The sequence below is a fragment of the Gadus macrocephalus genome, chromosome 7, assembly GCF_031168955.1.
Source record: "Gadus macrocephalus chromosome 7, ASM3116895v1".
Lineage (NCBI taxonomy): Eukaryota > Metazoa > Chordata > Actinopteri > Gadiformes > Gadidae > Gadus > Gadus macrocephalus.
The window spans coordinates 26,259,130-26,277,528 of record NC_082388.1 but is presented as its reverse complement, the minus strand read 5'-3'; the positions used below and the strand labels follow the sequence as shown (position 1 = coordinate 26,277,528).

The 18,399-nt window shown below is 45.7% G+C and overlaps 1 long non-coding RNA gene across 1 annotated transcript; it reads left to right on the top strand.

Moving 5' to 3' along the window:
* Positions 1-526: 526 nt before the first annotated feature.
* Positions 527-2,206, top strand: LOC132461078 (uncharacterized). Its single transcript, XR_009526505.1, has 2 exons — positions 527-1,021; positions 1,594-2,206. It is a non-coding gene; the product is annotated as an uncharacterized LOC132461078 (long non-coding RNA).
* Positions 2,207-18,399: the final 16,193 nt, after the last annotated feature.

Genomic DNA, 18,399 nt, shown 5'->3' with positions numbered 1-18,399 from the left:
TAATGTAAGGGACTTTAGCTGTTATGTAAGGGACTTTAACTGTAATGTAAGGGACTTTAGCTGTAATGTAAGGGACTTTAGCTGTAATGTAAGGGACTTTAGCTGTAATGTAAGGGACTTAAGCTGTAAAGTAAGGGACTTTAGCTGTAATGTAAGGGACTTTAGCTGTAATGTAAGGGACTTTAGCTGTAATGTAAGGGACTTTAGCTGTAATGTAAGGGACTTTAACTGTAATGTAAGGGACTTTAGCTGTTATGTAAGGGACTTTAGCTGTAATGTAATGCAAGGGACTTTAGCTGTAATGTAATGTAAGGGCCCTCTCTGTATAGAGGTGAGGGACCAAACATCTGAGACCAATCTGGTCTCAGATGTTTGGATGAAGGTTCAGGTTGTGCAGAGACATAAAGGCCTGCTGCTCTAAGACGAAGGGAACACATACAAACGACACAAGAATATTTAGTCATATTTTATAAACATATTTAATACACATTATCGTGCTACAGGGCATGTTTTACACTTAAGCTATAAAATTTAATAAACTACAAATGTATTACATTGAATCATATTCAATGTAATGAATGTAATTCGAGCATTCGAATGCAATCCTGAATGCTCGAAATGCAGCTTACTCAAATGCAAGTACCCGTTCTACTTTTCTAACCTCTGGTCTTCAACCTAAAGTGTCTTTCTGCTGTACCTCCCTGACCACGAGACGACGAACCATGACGGCCACGGAGATCATTTCACAACTCCGGAGAGCTGTTGTCACTCCCTGTCCACACACTTCCTGCCTGCTATCTTCCTCCTTTCAGCTTCCTCTTTGCCGTTGAACATATAATTCTCTAAACGGTTTCGGCCGATGATGACTGTTTCGGCGCAGACATCATCGGCCGATCAGACGTCACCCGCCGGCCTCTCTGCAGGGAGGAACCCACCGCTCTGAAGAACCCACCGCTCTGAAGAACCCACCGCTCAGAAGAACGCAGCTCATCCTTCGACGGTCCACGGAACCAGCGCTCAGGTGAGCCGTCCACCACCGCCTGCATTAGTCTACTGGTTAGTCTGTTTGACTCCCAGGCCAAAGGTTCGATCCCCTACATCCACAGTCTGACCTGTACTGTCTAACCCCTACCTGCTCCTTAATGACCTGTCTCTGTACTGTCTAACCCCTACCTGCTCCTTAATGACCCGTCTCTGTACTGTCTAGCCCCTACCTGCTCCTTAATGACTTGTCTCTGTACTGTCTAACCCCTACCTGCTCCTTAATGACCTGTCTCTGTACTGTCTAACCCCTACCTGCTCCTTAATGACCTGTCTCTGTACTGTCTAACCCCTACCTGCTCCTTAGTGACCTGTCTCTGTACTGTCTAACCCCTACCTGCTCCTTAATGATCTGTCTCTGTACTGTCTAACCCCTACCTGCTCCTTAGTGACCTGTCTCTGTACTGTCTAACCCCTACCTGCTCCTTAACGACCTGTCTCTGTACTGTCTAACCCCTACCTGCTAAATGACTAAACATTACCCAGTAGTAATGCTGAGTGTCTATTTGTATTTATTTCTTATAATCTAGTTTTTCCCTCCACCTCCTCCAGGTGCAGGCTGAACCTCCTCCACCTCCCCCTCCACCTCCTCCAGGTGCAGGCTGAACCTCCTCCACCTCCCCCTCCACCTCCTCCAGGTGCAGGCTGAGGCTCCTCCACCTCCTTCAGGAGGCGGCGTCCCACTTAGTGTATTTGACAAGCTGAGCTGGACACTAAAAGACAGAGTGTCAGTTTGTCAAATACCCCAAGTGAGACGTCACTAGTCTTCAGTGGCGGTGACGATCGCTCCATCAGCAGCACCAACACCACTAACACCATCAGCACCACCACCACCGGTACCATGAGCACCTCCAACTGGTGATGATTATTCACGGGTGGTGCAATGTTAAAGAAATATATACAGACTATAATAAATAATACTGTTAGTGTACTTTGTTGTTGTTGACTGGACTGTCACTCATTATATTTTGATGGATTTGATTTTATGAAACAGATAATCGTTTGTTATTTGTGTGTTTGCCAAGTAAAATGTCACGTAGATTGCACTTCTCTGTTCCCCTCCCTGGGTCTGAAATTTTAAACCATCCCTCAGATGAATCAGTGATTTGTATCGGGCGTGTTGTATTGCTGCTTCCTGAATAAAAAAGTGTCTTCTGCTTAAAAATGTACAAATTCTGGTATCAGTTCAATCTAGCCAACGAAGATGCGCGATTAAAACCTACACCAGGGTTGTTTAAACATGAGGACATAATACACGAACACAAAAACATCTGAACGACGATTAATTGGAGCCAGAGTCTAACCAGTCCGAACCCGATTAGCAAACATCTGCAAGTCAGCGTGGGTTATCTCTCCGCTCAAGTTTCCTGTTTGGAGACGCCGGACACACAGTAAGGCATGATACCCTCACCCTCACTTCTGGGTTAGATATATATAGTCGTATGAATACACAATATACTGTGTGTAAGGATAAAAACAATAATGAAAAACTGTTGAGAAGGTTGTTTGTCTAGTCTTGTCCTATTTCCTTCTATTCCTTAATTATATTTTGTGTGTGTGTGTGTGTGTGTGTGTGTGTGTGTGTGTGTGTGTGTGCGTGTGCGTGTTTTGACATTTAGAAAAAGGGCAAAACTGAACTGGTGTCATTGTGCAAAGTTCCCAGACTTTGAGGTTATTGCCAAAGTGATTATTAATGACGACGGTCTGCTTCTGAGTGTCAGTAACAGGTAGGAGATCTTCATACAGCACAGAGAAGGCTTCTGTCTTCATAAAAACAGCAGCCGCACAGATATTCAGTCATAACTATAAGAATTCACCAACTTACACTGTGAATCATTTTTACAGATTTTATAGTGTTTTGTTTCATCATGAAATAGGTCAAAAGGCTAGGCTCTATGTTCTACATCCATCACTATTGACCAGTGGCGGGACTGGTGGGGCCCATGCAGGAAAATATTATAACGCAATCCAGAAATACCACATATTACTACCATCACAAAAAAAACAGTAGCAAGTGACAGAGGGGACCAAAATTGCAGCTGAATAATGCCATCACTCAAACGCGAATCTGACAACATATATTAGGCTATTATAGCAATAGCACCACCAAATGGCAGCGTTCAAGATCTCACAATATCAAAACTCAAGAAAACAACAACGTGGCAACAATAAAAACACAACGGCGCACACCCTTTACACAGCAATCAATATACAAAGCCACCACTCACAATATACCAAAAAAAGAAGAAGTATGGTTTAAGTTGCATTAAGTTTGCAGGCCACCATACTGTACAATTAACAATGAATCTAGCCTGATAGAGTGGTTGCCTATTCAGACCTGGATAATCCTGGGTGAAAATTTAAGTAAGTTTGGGCTAAGATGGTAATTACCTGTGCTTTAAGGACAGTGCTGTCTGGTCTCCTTTGTGTGGCTGAGGTGAAACACAAGCATGAATGAAATGAATGAAATGTGAATGAAACGTCCATTTGTTGTTATTTACTGTAACAGTAACTACGTTAGCCAGCTAGCAAGATCTGATCGGCTCCCGCCGTAAACCCCGCCCTTTCTACAAATCAGCCAATGAGAAGAGCCTTGGGGCACTAAACTTCTGGCCCCACCGCCGAAACAGAAGCGGGCGCTGCGCACGCGCTTGCTCGCGCAACAGCACCAGTTTTCTACACTGCAGCAGACGGGGCCATCTCGGCTGTGCCCCACCGAGCGGAAATGACGAGACGGAGCAACGAACTATTTCACACACAACTACTACACTACAACAATTGCGTTCATCAAATTAAAACTGCGGACATGTAATTAATTATTAACAATTAATGTATTATTAACTTATGCTCAATGACATTTTTGAAAAAAAAATGAAAAGTATAATCGTGCCCTGCACGGCAGCGTTCTCTGGTGGGGCCGTGCCCCACTGGCCCCTAATGCAAAGACGCCACTGCTATTGACACATTTTGAATTAGATTTCAATTCGGGTGTCGTTGTTTAATGACAATGCAGTACTCCGTCTGGACAGTGGAGGGCGCTGAAGGGCTTTGCTGTTTTCTTGGCCCGGTTGAATTGGTTTATATCAGCAATATGTAGCACCTGTTCCACACCGACAGTGAGAACTAACTATCACTATGAGGAAGCGGACTGTTCGTCAGTCTCTATGACCATGAGCCCCAGATCCTCGGCCCTGACTAATGAAACAGACAGTAATGTAAAATAATGACTGATAATAAAAATTATCAAAATATATCTTAGTGTACAGATCATAGATATGAAAAGGAATATGTAAATACTAAAGAAATATAAACGCATTAAACGCTTTAAAATGCACATTTTGTTCATTTTTTAAAGGAAAGTGAGGGACAGAGACAGAGAATCAGAGACAGAGAGACAGAGACAGAAAGAGAGAGAGACAATTTTAGAAACCTACGACATCATCAAGTCCATGTAAACAAAAAACAAATGTTAAGATAGGAAAGAAACTTCTTTCCACAGAGCCGGGGTGTGAGACAGGGATGTGAGACAGGGATGCAGCTTGAGTCTGACCCTGTTCAACATGTACATTAACCGATGAGCAAGGACATGAGGACAGTCTGAAGCCCCCGGCATGACACTGAAGACACTCTGTGTGCTGCTGTCCCCAACCAAAGAAGGCCTACAGCAACACTAGATCTCCTGTTCCTCTCAAACCAAAGAAGGGATAGAGCAGCACCTGGATCTCCTGTTCCTCTCAAACCAAAGAAGGGATAGAGCAGCACCTGGATCTCCTGTTCCTCTCAAACCAAAGGCCTACAACCGCTCCTAGATCTTCTGCTCCTTGGCCCTGACCGTGAACTTTAACAAAACCACAAGCAGGATATTGGAAAGAAGACCCAGCCTCCACAAACACGCATTCATTCCACCTACACACTGTTACTGTAGAGCAAACAAAAGCTAATCCTGCCTCGGCATAAACATGAAGACCACAGGCACCTTCAACAAAGCCGTGAGTGAGCTTTAATGCCTTCGGGAAAACACAGAATAACATGAAGGGCAGAATTAGGACGATATCCGATCATTATTAAAATCCAGAAGAGAGCACTACAATAGTATATCCAGCATCACCCACAGAAAGTTACATCCAGAAAATTGTTCCCTGAGCCTGCTTGTCCTAGGACTCTGTCCAATACACAACCACTACATCAGGCCCAACTAAATATAAGAAAACAAAAAGAAAACAATTTGGCACATTGGAAAAATTCACCCAGAAATTCTGTTGGCAAATTTGTACCTAAACAGAGAATACACAGTTGCAGAATACCTGACCCCCGTGACCGACCCAAAGCTATAAATCCCTCATCAGGTACAGACTCAGTGAACACAGCCCGGCCATGGAGAAGAGATGCCATAGACAGACCTGGCTCCCAGGTGAAGACACACTGTGCTTCCTGACTTCCTGCCAGTCTAACCAAGACATCAGGAACACAAACTTCCCACGGAATACATAGGCATGCGAGGACTTTGAAAACACTCCAGACGCTAGCAAAGTGACATAGCTGTCGGGAGAAATACAACAATGAGCCATCACAGCAGCCAGATTCATCACCTGATGAGAGAAGGACCTTAAACTCCCTATAGACAGACTCATCCCACTGGACTTCAGCCAGACCTTTGTTAAAATGAATCTTCAATTATTCTGTCTGTTCACAACGATCGCACTATTGCACATATCCTCCAAATTGTAAATGCAGTGTACGTACAGCGTCTCTGTAATTGATCTCATCTTGTTTATAGGAGATAGGCCTACTGAACTTTTTATAGTACAGAGAGAGAGAGAGAGAGAGAGAGAGAGAGAGAGAGAGAGAGAGAGAGAGAGAGAGAGAGAGAAGAGAGAGAGCGAGAGAAAGAGAAAGAAATAGAGAGAGGGTGAAAGAGAGAGCAAGAGAGAGAGAGTGACAGAGAAAGCTGGAAAAAGAGAGAAGGAGCAAGAGAGAGAGAGAGAGATAGAGACGGAGAAAGAGCAAGAGGAAGGAAAGGTAGAGGTGACGAGGGATAGAGGGCTGGCGAGAGAGACGGGGAGATGAGACAGAGGGACCGAGAGAGAGTGAGACCGATAGCGGGAGCGGCAGATAGTTGTTCTGTGGATTGGGTGAAGCCCCCGACCACCCAGGGTAAATTGAACCCGTTTAGGGATCATTATTGTCCCATCACAGCTTCCATAGAGTAATCACACTTAGTCTGACAGCCAGAGGCTCTCGGAACGCCCGACAGATTCATTTCTCCGGCTCCATCTTCAGCATTTCAAGACACTTCCCCCGTCGAAAAATACACTGGAGGTAATATACCTCAATATATATAGTGTCTATTGAGTACAACATACTCTATACCCCACTATATATAGTACAACATACACTATACCTCAATATCTATAGTGTAGTACAACATACACTATACCTATGTCTATATCGAAAAAGTACAACATACTGTACATATACTCAATATATACTGATATATATTTATGGATATTTATATATATAGCCTCGTCCTCTATTCATATATATATTATATATCATGTAGCCTATATTCATATACTGTATACATATACTGAATATATATATATATATATATATATATATATATATATATCAAACGTATAGCTTATATTTACCTATATTTTGTATAATGCCTATATATGAATGCAAGTATTAGATACAATATGGCCTATATTAATATACATATTATGTATATTATATGGCATATACATAAATATATAGTATTTATAATATACAGCCTTAATACTGTTTTTTCAGATAGATTTTCTTCATAAGTTTCCATACTTTTGTTTCAATAGTTTTGTTCAATTTTCCTCAACACCAATTGACACAATCTTCATAAAACTGTGTTCTTCAACAGCAATGTTTCACACATTTGACATGAATAACTCATGCTCATGCATCTGGTGGTGATACGAGGAGAGCGGCTTCAGGTCTTTCCCGGGTAGCGTCCGGCCCTCGCAGCATCACGAGAGCACCCAGTCACTGTTTCTTATGCTGCGTTCCAGGGACGCTTTTAAGCCCGTAAATTACGAGCTGCAACTGGGAGTACATCGATGTGGTACGAGTTCACGCGTAGTGAGTTGCGGGTTTGACTGCGGTCAAGGTTGTGATAACACGGGTTACGGGTTGCCTGGAACGCACCATTACACACCTCTCCCTGAGGGAACATGAGGTCTGGATATAGGCCTACAGTGCAGATAACAACAGTAATCACCGAGAAAAACAATGCAAGATAATCAAAATATGACGAAGGGATCAAGCTTGTCTTGGCACTTCTTTGTGAGATATTGCCTCTGAAACAAATGAGACTTCTCAATGCAGAGAGCACATCGTTTTAGATAAGCCTGTTAGAGATGTTGACATATAGGAGTTGTTCTGGTAAAGATGAGGGGCTCACTGCCATCTTGTGACTGGTTCATCCCAGGCAAAAAACAAAGAGGAACTAGTTAACATTAGTTAACAGATGGGTTGTCTAACAGTCTAACTAGTGAAGAGGCTTCACTAGTTAACAGATGGGTTGTCCAACTGTATAAATAGTAAAGAGGCTTAACTAGTTAACAGATGGGTTGTCTAACAGTCTAACTAGTGAAGAGGCTTCACTAATTAACAGATGGGTTTTCCAACAGTCTAACTAGTGAATAGGCTTCTCTAGTTAACAGATGGGTTGTCTAACAGTGTAACTAGTGAAGAGGCTTCTCTAGTTAGCAGATGGGTTGTCTAACAGTCTAACTAGTGAATAGGCTTCTCTAGTTAACAGATGGGTTGTCTAACAGTGTAACTAGTGAAGAGGCTTCTCTAGTTAGCAGATGGGTTGTCTAACAGTCTAACTAGTGAATAGGCTTCTCTAGTTAACAGATGGGTTGTCTAACAGTGTAAGTTAACAGATGGGGAGGCTAGAGAACACAACCTGAAGTCGAAAAGCGAATAAACATCTGGATTGTCCATCACAATCTATGAAAAAAATCAAAGAGTAAATCCATTCCTGAATACATAGGGCAGTCCCACAGGGCAGGTGACGTTACATGTGGAAGTGCTTCAAAAATCTATTATCTGCCATAAAGTAAAGTGACAAATTAGTATATTAAGACATAAATATGCCATAATGTATTTGTAGTTTGTAGTGTATTTGTAGACGGTAGGCAGCGCTTAAGTAGTGATTTCGATTACTCATATGGTAAATAAACCAAGACATAAAGACACAGATAAAATGAATGTTTCCTCAGATATTTGCATAATATATATAAATTCATTTACAATTCTTGGAATTTCATTAACTTCTCAAACAGATGGATGAAAAAACAGCATTCGGCGTGAGTCAAAAAAGCTGTATTTTAAATTCTCTCTCTCTCTCTCTCTCTCTCTCTCTCTCTCTCTCTCTCTCTCTCTCTCTCTCTCTCTCTCTCTCTCTCTCTCTCTCTCTCTCTCTCTCTCTCTCTCTCTCTCTCTCTCTCTCTCTCTCTCTCTCTCTCTCTCTCTCTCTCTCTCTCTCTCAAAATTTCAATCATAGACACACCACTTTAATCAACGTGAGTCAACTGTGACATTTCAGCACATGCGTTTCCTTTTAGGTCCTCATTAAAACGCAGCATTTCACAGATCCTAGTATGATCGGATTGTTCTAGTTTATAACTCATGCTCTAACCTACTCAACCTGTGGAAAGAACCGGAAAGAAGAACGCCTCACTGATCCGATCCAGCAAGTCCCCCCCCCCCCAACCTCTGCTGAAGGTCTGGGGTACGAAACCCGCTGGACGTTCCAGGGCCCACGAGCAAAGGTTCCTCACCTATCCTAACCGTCTCACTGACCTCTTCTGTCTCAGACAGGGACTCGTACCGACAACCGGGAGGAAGAACAGAGAGGACCTAGGTGAGAGCACGTCGCAGCCCTCGAACCCGGACGGAGCAGCGAGGTTTCCTCCTGCGTTTACATTCAGGGTACTTAGCAGACGCTTTTATCCAGAGTGACTTACATCAGTACATTGGTCAGAAGAAATAGAAACAACAATATATCTCTGTCGGTACAGTAAGGATCTTCATAGAACAAGCACTAACAATCGCTAGGTTAACCCGTTCTCTGTATACAACAAAGATAGCTAGGATAAGATGCTACACGATGCTAAGTACTATTTTTAGGTGCCAGGACGTACAACATACAATAAGTGTGTAGATGGGTGGCATGGGGAGGTGTGTCTTGACTTTCTTGCGGAAGCTGGCGAGTGACTCTGCGGTCCTGAAGTCGGCAGGGTGTTCGTTCCACCTCTGTGGTGCCAAAACTCTGTTGTCTCCTCCTCTTAGAGACCATTGCTGCCATGGGCTGCCCCTGCCTGAAGACTGCCTCAGATGCCTTGCCCGAGGGAACCAGAGTCGTGTGGAGCGGGTTTGGCTCGGCGAGGAGGTTTGTTTCGGGGGATTTTTTTTCCCCCCGTGGAGGTGAGGAGGTTCAGAAGACCGTCGCAGCCGGACGAGACGGGAGGCTTCTGAGGAGAGACGCGAGGAGACACGCCGCTCGTCATCTGGTCTTACTTTGAGCCGATTCGGTAAACATCTCCACCAAACGTTTGAACAGAACACAACTCAACACATCGTCGGAGACCTCAGTGGAGGCCTCGTCATTGACTTGGACTGAGACCTTTAAAGCCCCATAAAAACCCTAACGGAATCAGCCTACTATCACACAAGAATGAAAGGGCGGCCTGTCTGGCCACAACTCCTAACACATCCAGAATGTGAACATCACGGCACGGGCTTCGTGTCTGCCAGGGAATGTGTATAAGGGGTCAGGAGGAGTGAACTCTGTGATGGGGTAACGAGCCCAGCGGTCTCCGGTCTCCTTCAGACGTCTGCTCTCCGTTCCCAGGGCACGGCAAGACGGCGGTTTAGCTTCACCTCAGAGCCACAACGACCGTCCCAGCCTGCGAGGTCTGCCTCCACACGTGACGCTGCTAAATCACACGTCAAATTCTGTTTTCCACAGGCACAGCACTGAGTTAAGCTTTATTTTATCCTCTCCTATTTTGGAGGATCTTTGCGCGACGGTCGCTCTGACGTTTTGACTCGTCCGTCCTTCGGCCTGATGAACGCTGTGTGCGTGAGGGATGCTGCTAGCCTCACCCCTGGGGTGAGGCTAGCAGCATCCGTCACGCACACAGCATCCGTCACGCACACGAGTCAAAACGTGTGCCTGTGCCTGCTGCCCCCCACCAGCCTGGCATCACCATGACTCTGGGAGTCAGAGTCCGTTCCTCTCTGCTCTAGGGTGAAACAGACCAGGCACCCTGGTCTGGGGGCATGAATGTTGTTCAGAGTAAAGTTCAACAGCACATTGCTCGCTGCCCCGAAGCTTGTGGAACCAGACCGCCCCAACGGCCGCGGGGGCGGACCTCCGCGTGTGCGTGGGCCTGAAGGCTGAGGCCTACGCTTGTAAGGAAGTCTCTGATCTCTCCCCCCCCCCGTTCCAGCTGCGGTAACGAGAGAAGCTCCGCCTCCGCAGACGAACACGGCCGGGGGCGCTCGTAACTCGACCGCTGAACCGGGGCGATAAACGGTGTGTAATTAAACGATATTCTGTCAATTAGGGTGCAGCTCTGGGTGCTGATAACCACAGCCCCCCCCCCCTCCCTCCCCCCCCCCCCCTCCCTCCCTCCCTCCTTCAGTTCGACGTGACCCGAGGGAGGGGAGCCTACCATGTCAGCCTGACTCCCGCCCCCCTCCCCCGCCACCACCCCCGTCTCCAGGATCTTCTTAATTGAGTTAGATTCACTCCGAGAGGAGGATTACGCGTCCCTGCATTCTACGGAGGGGAGAGATTCAAACAGACACGTCGCTGAGCTCCCGTAATTACTGCCGCGGAGAGCCACATGGCTCAGGCTGCTGCTAATCCCTCCACGCTCCCTCACAAACCCTCAGGTTCAGAGGGAGGGGGGAAGCAGGCCGGGCGGGGCGGGGACTGGGTGGCGCCCGCTGGGGGGCGAGGCGCCCCTGTTTGGGGACACCTCATTGTCTGAACACCGGGTCGTTTTCCGGGAGCATCGTTAGACGGGAGCGATGGCCGCGAGGCCTGCACACGGTACAGTGTGGGCTAGGTATGATGAGCGTGATACAACGCGGTGTAACGGCTAGGTGGGCAGCAGGGGAATAGGACTCGGTAGCACGACTCGGGAGGCAACGGTCTGGGTAGGAAGAATGGTCTCCAACAGCGGATAGGTCGGTACACAGGAGACGGGTTGACGTTCAAGGCTAACACTCCGATAGGGGGAAGGCGAAGACGTACTGAGTCGGTACAGGGGTAATCAGTTGGAGATCAGGCAAACAATCTGGAAGGGAGAAGGCAAAGACGTAGTCAGGAGTAAACGGGCAGGAATCAGAATACCGGGAATCGTAAATATCACTCGGAAAACGCCGGGACGCTTGATGCAGACAACGAAGACAAACGGGCACAGAGGGAGAGAAACACGCCGACTAAATGCAGTCTGAGGTGAATGTTAACGAGGGACAGGTGAGGACAATTAAGGTGAGTGAGGACAATCAGAGATGCGAGAGACATAAGGACAGGGAGTGAGGTGATGAACGAGGGGCGAGATGTGACACGCAGCGCGTCGATTGAACTGAAACGTTTCAACACTCTTTGTGGGTTCATGATGAAGACGTCAGTGGTTGTTTTTCCTCAGTCCAGGGCAGACGACTAAGCATGCCTACCAAGCAATGAAATACTTCCGTCAGGCTCTGAGCTAAACTGTACAAAAACAGAGCAACACAGCAAGCTACTTTTCACCAAGTATTTAAGGATTTTATTTTTTTTAGTAAACTAAAACTGAATAAAATGTCAACAGAGAGGAGTTTTGAACGTCGAAATTCAATTATAGGGTTGCCAGTTGGGCTCTGTTTAAGGGGAATACTTCAAGAGGTTCATGAGTCAATCATGAGGACAGGTCTCGTCTGAGCTGCTGCCAGGTGACTCTGTGGAGGGTTTATCCGGCTGTCTTTATACATTATTATCATTATTATTGTGTGACGGAGTGAGTGTGCCTCTGTCAAAACAAAGCTTCTATGTCTCAATGACAGCTTGAGCTCAGCATGCAAACTGAGACAGACAAACCGACGGCAACAAAATGGCAGACCAGCTCTCTCGCTCAAGCACATTGTTTTCTTGTTTTCTAGATTTTCTAGATTATCTAAAACATGAATGAATCGATGTATATGTATTCTATATTGATGAGTGTAGGCCTATGTATGTATACATGTATGTGTATGAAGTGTATGTATTAAATTCAATATATATTAAAAAATTATATTTTATTTCCCTTTTTTCATGTATTTGTTAGAGGAAACATTTCAGTGAGAAACTTCTTAAACTTCTGAAAACAACTTCTCCTGGATAAATAAAGCCAAATTGTTATTTATTTTCATTATTAATGGACAATAATAATTTACTTCCACTATTATTAGATGATAATAATAATTTATTTCCACTATTAATCTACTTTTTATAGCAATGGATGTCCACTATTTACCCATTGCAACAATGCCTCATTCCCAGCCTTAATCCTAAAAGGATCTTAAAATCCTGAAGGTTTTGTTTGAGGGGATCCATCCACTCTGGTGCTGATGCTGGGCTTGCTAGTCTGGTCATGGATGCTGACATCACCACGGTAACCGAGGTTAGCGACCTCCGTTTCATCCGAGCATCTGGAAATGGGCCGTAATGCGCCGAGCGGAGACTCAGGCCTCCATCCCATAATAACCTGCAGCATGTTAACCGTGACGCCCGATTCACTTTTAGACAAATGTCCCGGAGAATATCAAATAACTGAGATGGTTTGAGGAAAAACGTCTGCGTTACAGACAGGAAGATTGGGAAGTGACTTTATCAGGAAGGCAGAAACATCACAGCGACAGAGAACTTGATCAATAATTGCTTTGGTTAACTTTTTCATAAACCAATAACTGTTAACCATCCCATAATATTATTGACCATCACAGATTCAACCATGAAGGTGCTTCGTTGAAACTCATTGGTGTGACAGTCCCACTAGACCAGTAAGACACTAGTACAGCCTGTGTGTGTGTGTGTGTGTGTGTGTGTGTGTGTGTGTGTGTGTGTGTGTGTGTGTGTGTGTGTGTGTGTGTGTGTGTGTGTGTGTGTGTGTGTGTGTGTGTGTGTGTGTGTGTGCATGTCGAATAAAGCAGACAGCGTTAATGGAGAACAATGTTATGAAAAACCTTATTCCTTTTAGGGCCCGACCGATATTGATTTTTGAGTGCCGATGCCGATTATTTTCAGAGAAAAATTACGATTACGATTTAATCGGCCGATTAAAAACAAAACAAAAAAAAGCCTATAAAACGTAGTTTTTGATACCTTAAATATACTTTAAACACTTTTGACGAATATGTGAATTGAATGCAGAACCTTTGAGTGTTTTAGAATACATTTACAGTCAAAAATGAGTGTAATGTAAAATGTAAAATAAATAAATAACTCCCAATGTGCTGCGCTCGTCAGCAGTGACTAACACGTGCGTGCTGAGCAGTATGGTCTCACCGTTAGAGTCTACAGTATAACAAATTAACATGGCCTGGGACCTAAAGAAAAACAGGCGCAACATGCTCAAACAACGCGTCTTGTGTACATTGGTGAGGTGAGCGCGCAGCTGCCTGAGCGAGCGTGCTTTCATGTTGTACGGTAAAATTCAATCTCCTCTTTTTTACTCCAGCTAAAGTTGTTAGTTAGCAAGGCGAGTAGGAGCGCAATCTGCAGGATACTAAGCGCAATAACATTTCTAAAAAATAATAATAATAAAATTAAAAATCGGTTGTGATCGGCGTCTTTTTTGCAGATGTTGATTATTTTCAAAAACGCTATAATCGGCTGATTAAATCGGCAGGCCGATGAATCGGTCGGGCCCTAATTCCTATATTCCTATTATACCGCAGTCACGCCAACGATGAGATATGAGTTACTTTAGTCTCGAACGTCAGTGGCTTCTTATCTACCTAATCAGCTGAAATGTAAATATTAGATACTTCGAGCATATCGTTTTTGCGTTTTCTAAGAAACATCTTGTTGATAGTTCGATTTAGCTGTTATTAATGTTGGGTTTGTAGCACGTTGATTCAGAACTGTTAATTTGTTGAGGTGTCTTCTTATTGAAACATAATGAACAATGCAGCGTTATTTTATAGTTGGATTATGTATGTATTATGATTGTTTGAGGGTAAACAGAACATTAGGTTGGGATGAACATTTTTGGTTCCAACTATTCTCCTGTTCACTAGAGTCTCCTGTTCACTAGTCTCCTGTTCACTAGAGTCTCCTGTTCACTAGTCTCCTGTTCACTAGTCTCCTGTTCACAGCTCTCCTGTTCACTAGAGTCTCCTGTTCACTAGTCCACTATTCACTAGAGTCTCCTGTTCACTAGAGTCTCCTGTTCACTAGTCTCCTGTTCACTAGTCTCCTGTTCACTAGTCTCCTGTTCACTAGTCTCCTGTTCACTAGTCTCCTGTTCACTAGTCTCCTGTTCACAGCTCTCCAGTTCACTAGTCTCCTGTTCACTAGTCTCCTGTTCACTAGTCTCCTGTTCACTAGTCTCCTGCCCACTAGCGTCTCCTGTTCACTGAGGTCTGGACGGCAGACATGGCCTCCCTGCTCCTCCATCAGTAGGGCCAGACCCAACTCCATCTGAGGCAGAGTATCTCTGAGCAGGTGGCCAACGTTGTTCACACCGAAGTCTGTTAGCGCCCGGCTGCTCCCAAGGGTAACGCATAACGAGATGGGGTCCTGATGTCAGAGGGGAAATGTTTAGGGTAGATAGCAGGCTGTGTTGTCTGCACAGCGGGAAGATACGGCCAGCGTGGAACCAAATCCAAACAACAGGAGAAATAGAGAGATATGTTTTAGAAGGAGGTCAGTAGTAGATTCAATACTACCACCACCACCATCACCATCACTACCACTACTTCTACTACTACTACTTCTACTTCTACTATTACTACTACGTGCTAAGCACAAACAAGCTTGGCACTTGGTTCTATGAACATCCTTTCTGCACCGACAGCGATATCTTGTTGTTTCTCTTTCTTCTGACAAATGTACTTCGCTTTGGATAAAAGCTTCTGCTAAATGAAAAAAAAACTCATTATGATGATAATTATAATAATCAGTGAAAATAATCAGAATAATACAAATAAAGCATTAATGACAACAGTAGAAACACTGGTGTCTGCTTGGACGTGTACCAGCTGTGTCTGTATCTCGGAGCTCGTTGTCAGCAGCACTACGAAGATACGTCAAATATATAATGCCTACACCACAGGTTTAACACAGCAAATCAGTCAAACTAAACCAAACTAAACTTCCACAGCAGCCACAGGCACAGAGCACAAGCCGTCTGGATTACTTTGCAGAAGTAATTTTTTTAAAGAGTACTTTTAAAGTAGTACTTTTTAACAGCCATTTAGAGTCCTAAATGGCTGTTAGGAGTCGGGATGCTTCTATCGTGTCTAAATAAACTCTGAGGGGAACCAGAGAGAGAAACCTTGTGCTGGGGCGGATAGAGAGAGCAGGAGCTCCGAAGGACCAAACCATTCCTCAAGTGGTGGGGGGGGGGGGGGGGGGGGAGGCTATTTGAAGGCCGACACAGACAGGAATATCACAGATAAGGGCCTGCAAACATCTAACACCTGCTTCTCATGAAACAAGAGAGCAACCCCCCCCCCCCCCCCTCCTCCTCTTCGTGTCTGTCTCGTTTACGAAGGTCAGCTTCACCCAGCAGCCGACCGGGAGACGACACAGACCCTACGAGCAGCACGCAGCAGGGGAGAACCTTTCAGAAACACAAACACTGCACGTCCATCTCTCGGGATCAGACTCCGGGGGTTCAATAAATCAGGGTGTGTGATGGGCGGCGTGGTAACACAGTAGAACCCGACCACTGGCAGTGCGGCCGTACACCAGTTAGAGTTCACACCAGTCTCGGTGCACAATGTTTCTTCATCTAACCGGTTCCCCTGTGAGTCTCGGATCAGTAGGGCCGTCACAGATTCACGGATCGTCTAACCCAGAACCTGGCGTGGTGTTCACCTAGGTCCTCATATGACCAGAAGGCTTCCATCCCTGTTGTTTACCGACCCTCTGTCTGTGTCTGTGTGTGTGTGTGTGTGTGTGTCTCAGTGTGCATGTGTGTGTGTGTGTGTCTCAGTGTGTGTGTGTGTGTGTCTCAGTGTGTGTGTGTGTGTGTGTGTGTGTGTGTGTGTGTGTGTGTGTCTCATTGTGCGTGTGTGTGTGTGTTTCTCAGTGTGTGTGTGTGTGTGTGTGTGTGTGTGTGTGTGTGTGTGTGTGTGTGTGTGTGTGTGTCTCAGTGTGTGTGTCTCAGAGTGCATTTGTGTGTGTGTGTCTCAGTGTGTGTGTGTGTGTGTGTGTGTGTGTGTGTGTGTGTGTGTGTGTGTGTGTGTTTCCCTGGGGTTCTGTTGTGTTTGATCTGTTGTGTTGAGGACCACCCAGGGGCCCCTCACCTCGGCCCCCAGGGTTTTAAAAAACTCTCCCGGCCTCGACATCACCTCTACAAGAAACCTTCAACCACACACACACACACACACACACACACACACACACACACAGACACAGACACACTGAGACACACACACAGAGACACACACACAGAGACACACACACACACACACACACACACGCTGAGATGCACAAACACACTGAGATGCGCACATACACACACACACACACACACACACACACACTGAGACACACACCACACACACACACACACACACACACACACTCTCTCTCTATCTCTCTCTCTCTCTCTCTCAGTAAACAGTGGACCTCTGTGCAGGCCTTGAGGCGCTGTAGTTACCGTGTGAGAATTTGTTTCTGGGTCCTCTTGCCAAATATTGATGTCAAGGTGTTTCTGGAGGAGAGCATAATGTGTGTAATCATCCCTTCAGAGTGTCAGCGGACAGCGGAGTCCCACCAAATGGAGTCTTTAGACCCCGCCGTCGCGATGGGCCTTCAACCTCCCCCCGAAAACACCCACATTATTCATGTTTATTAGAATAACAAGAGGCACGGCCAAACACAGGTTGGTGCGATTCCTCTTAAACGGGGGGGGGGGGTAAGACCCCTACCCTAGGGTTAGATCACAGGTCGGGGTTAGAGCCCTTCCCGTGCTGGGGTTAGACCTTGCACCGGGTGGGATGGAAGCTCCCTCTCCTACGGGCGGTGGAGGCTGCCTGACACTGCTGCCCTGACTACCGTCCAGCGCTCTACATGGAAACATAAGACGACAGGTTACAGAACGACGATCAAACCAAAGGTCACTCAGGGCAAGGCGTTCCCTAGACCAGGACTTTAACCTTTTCTTTGGCTCCATACTCCCTGACTCATGTTCTGCATGACAGAACTGTATATTTTGCTGTTCCGAGTAAGGAGTACTCTTGGTTTGAGTTTGTCACAGTACAAACGTCAAGCCTTGCAGTGCAAACACATTCAGACAAACGGAGATCAAAAAGAGATCTCCGAGAACGTGTGGGTGCGGGTGACCTCATTCGTAAATGAATCTGCATGACTTGGTACTGGACAGACGTGATGATGTGTTTACCGGTCAACGATTGGTCGAGGCCGCAGGCCGGTGTTAGCATCATCCTCCATGTCCTGATTAAAGTTGTCAGGGTTATGTATTACCCGGTCTGTTCATGACAGAGAAATACCGTGGTTCACTCTGTGCCTTCGCTCCCAACACCCAATATTAAAACGCAGCGTCCCGCCTCCAGGAAGAAAGGGATATCAGAGGATTACCGTCTAGGGGTTATGGTGTTGGACACCCAGCCTGAAAGGCTCTGGCTCCCACCTCCAATGTCTGGTGCCTAACCTGTAGCTATCAATCCCAGAGCAAGATTACCCCTAACCCCTACCTGCTCTAACGACCTGTCTCTGTACTGTCTAACCCCTAACTGCAGACAGTACAGAGATCGGTCATGAAGGAGCAGGTAGGGGTTAGACAGTACAGAGACAGGTCATTAAGGAGCAGGTAGGGGTTAGACAGTACAGAGACAGCAGGTAGGGGTTAGACAGTACAGAGACGGGTCATTAAGGAGCAGGTAGGGGTTAGACAGTACAGAGACAGGTCAATAAGGAGCAGGTAGGGGTTAGACAGTACAGAGACGGGTCATTAAGGAGCAGGTAGGGGTTAGACGGTACAGAGACAGGTCATTAAGGATCAGGTAGGGGTTAGACAGTACAGAGACGGGTCATTAAGGAGCAGGTAGGGGTTAGACGGTACAGAGACAGGTCAATAAGGAGCAGGTAGG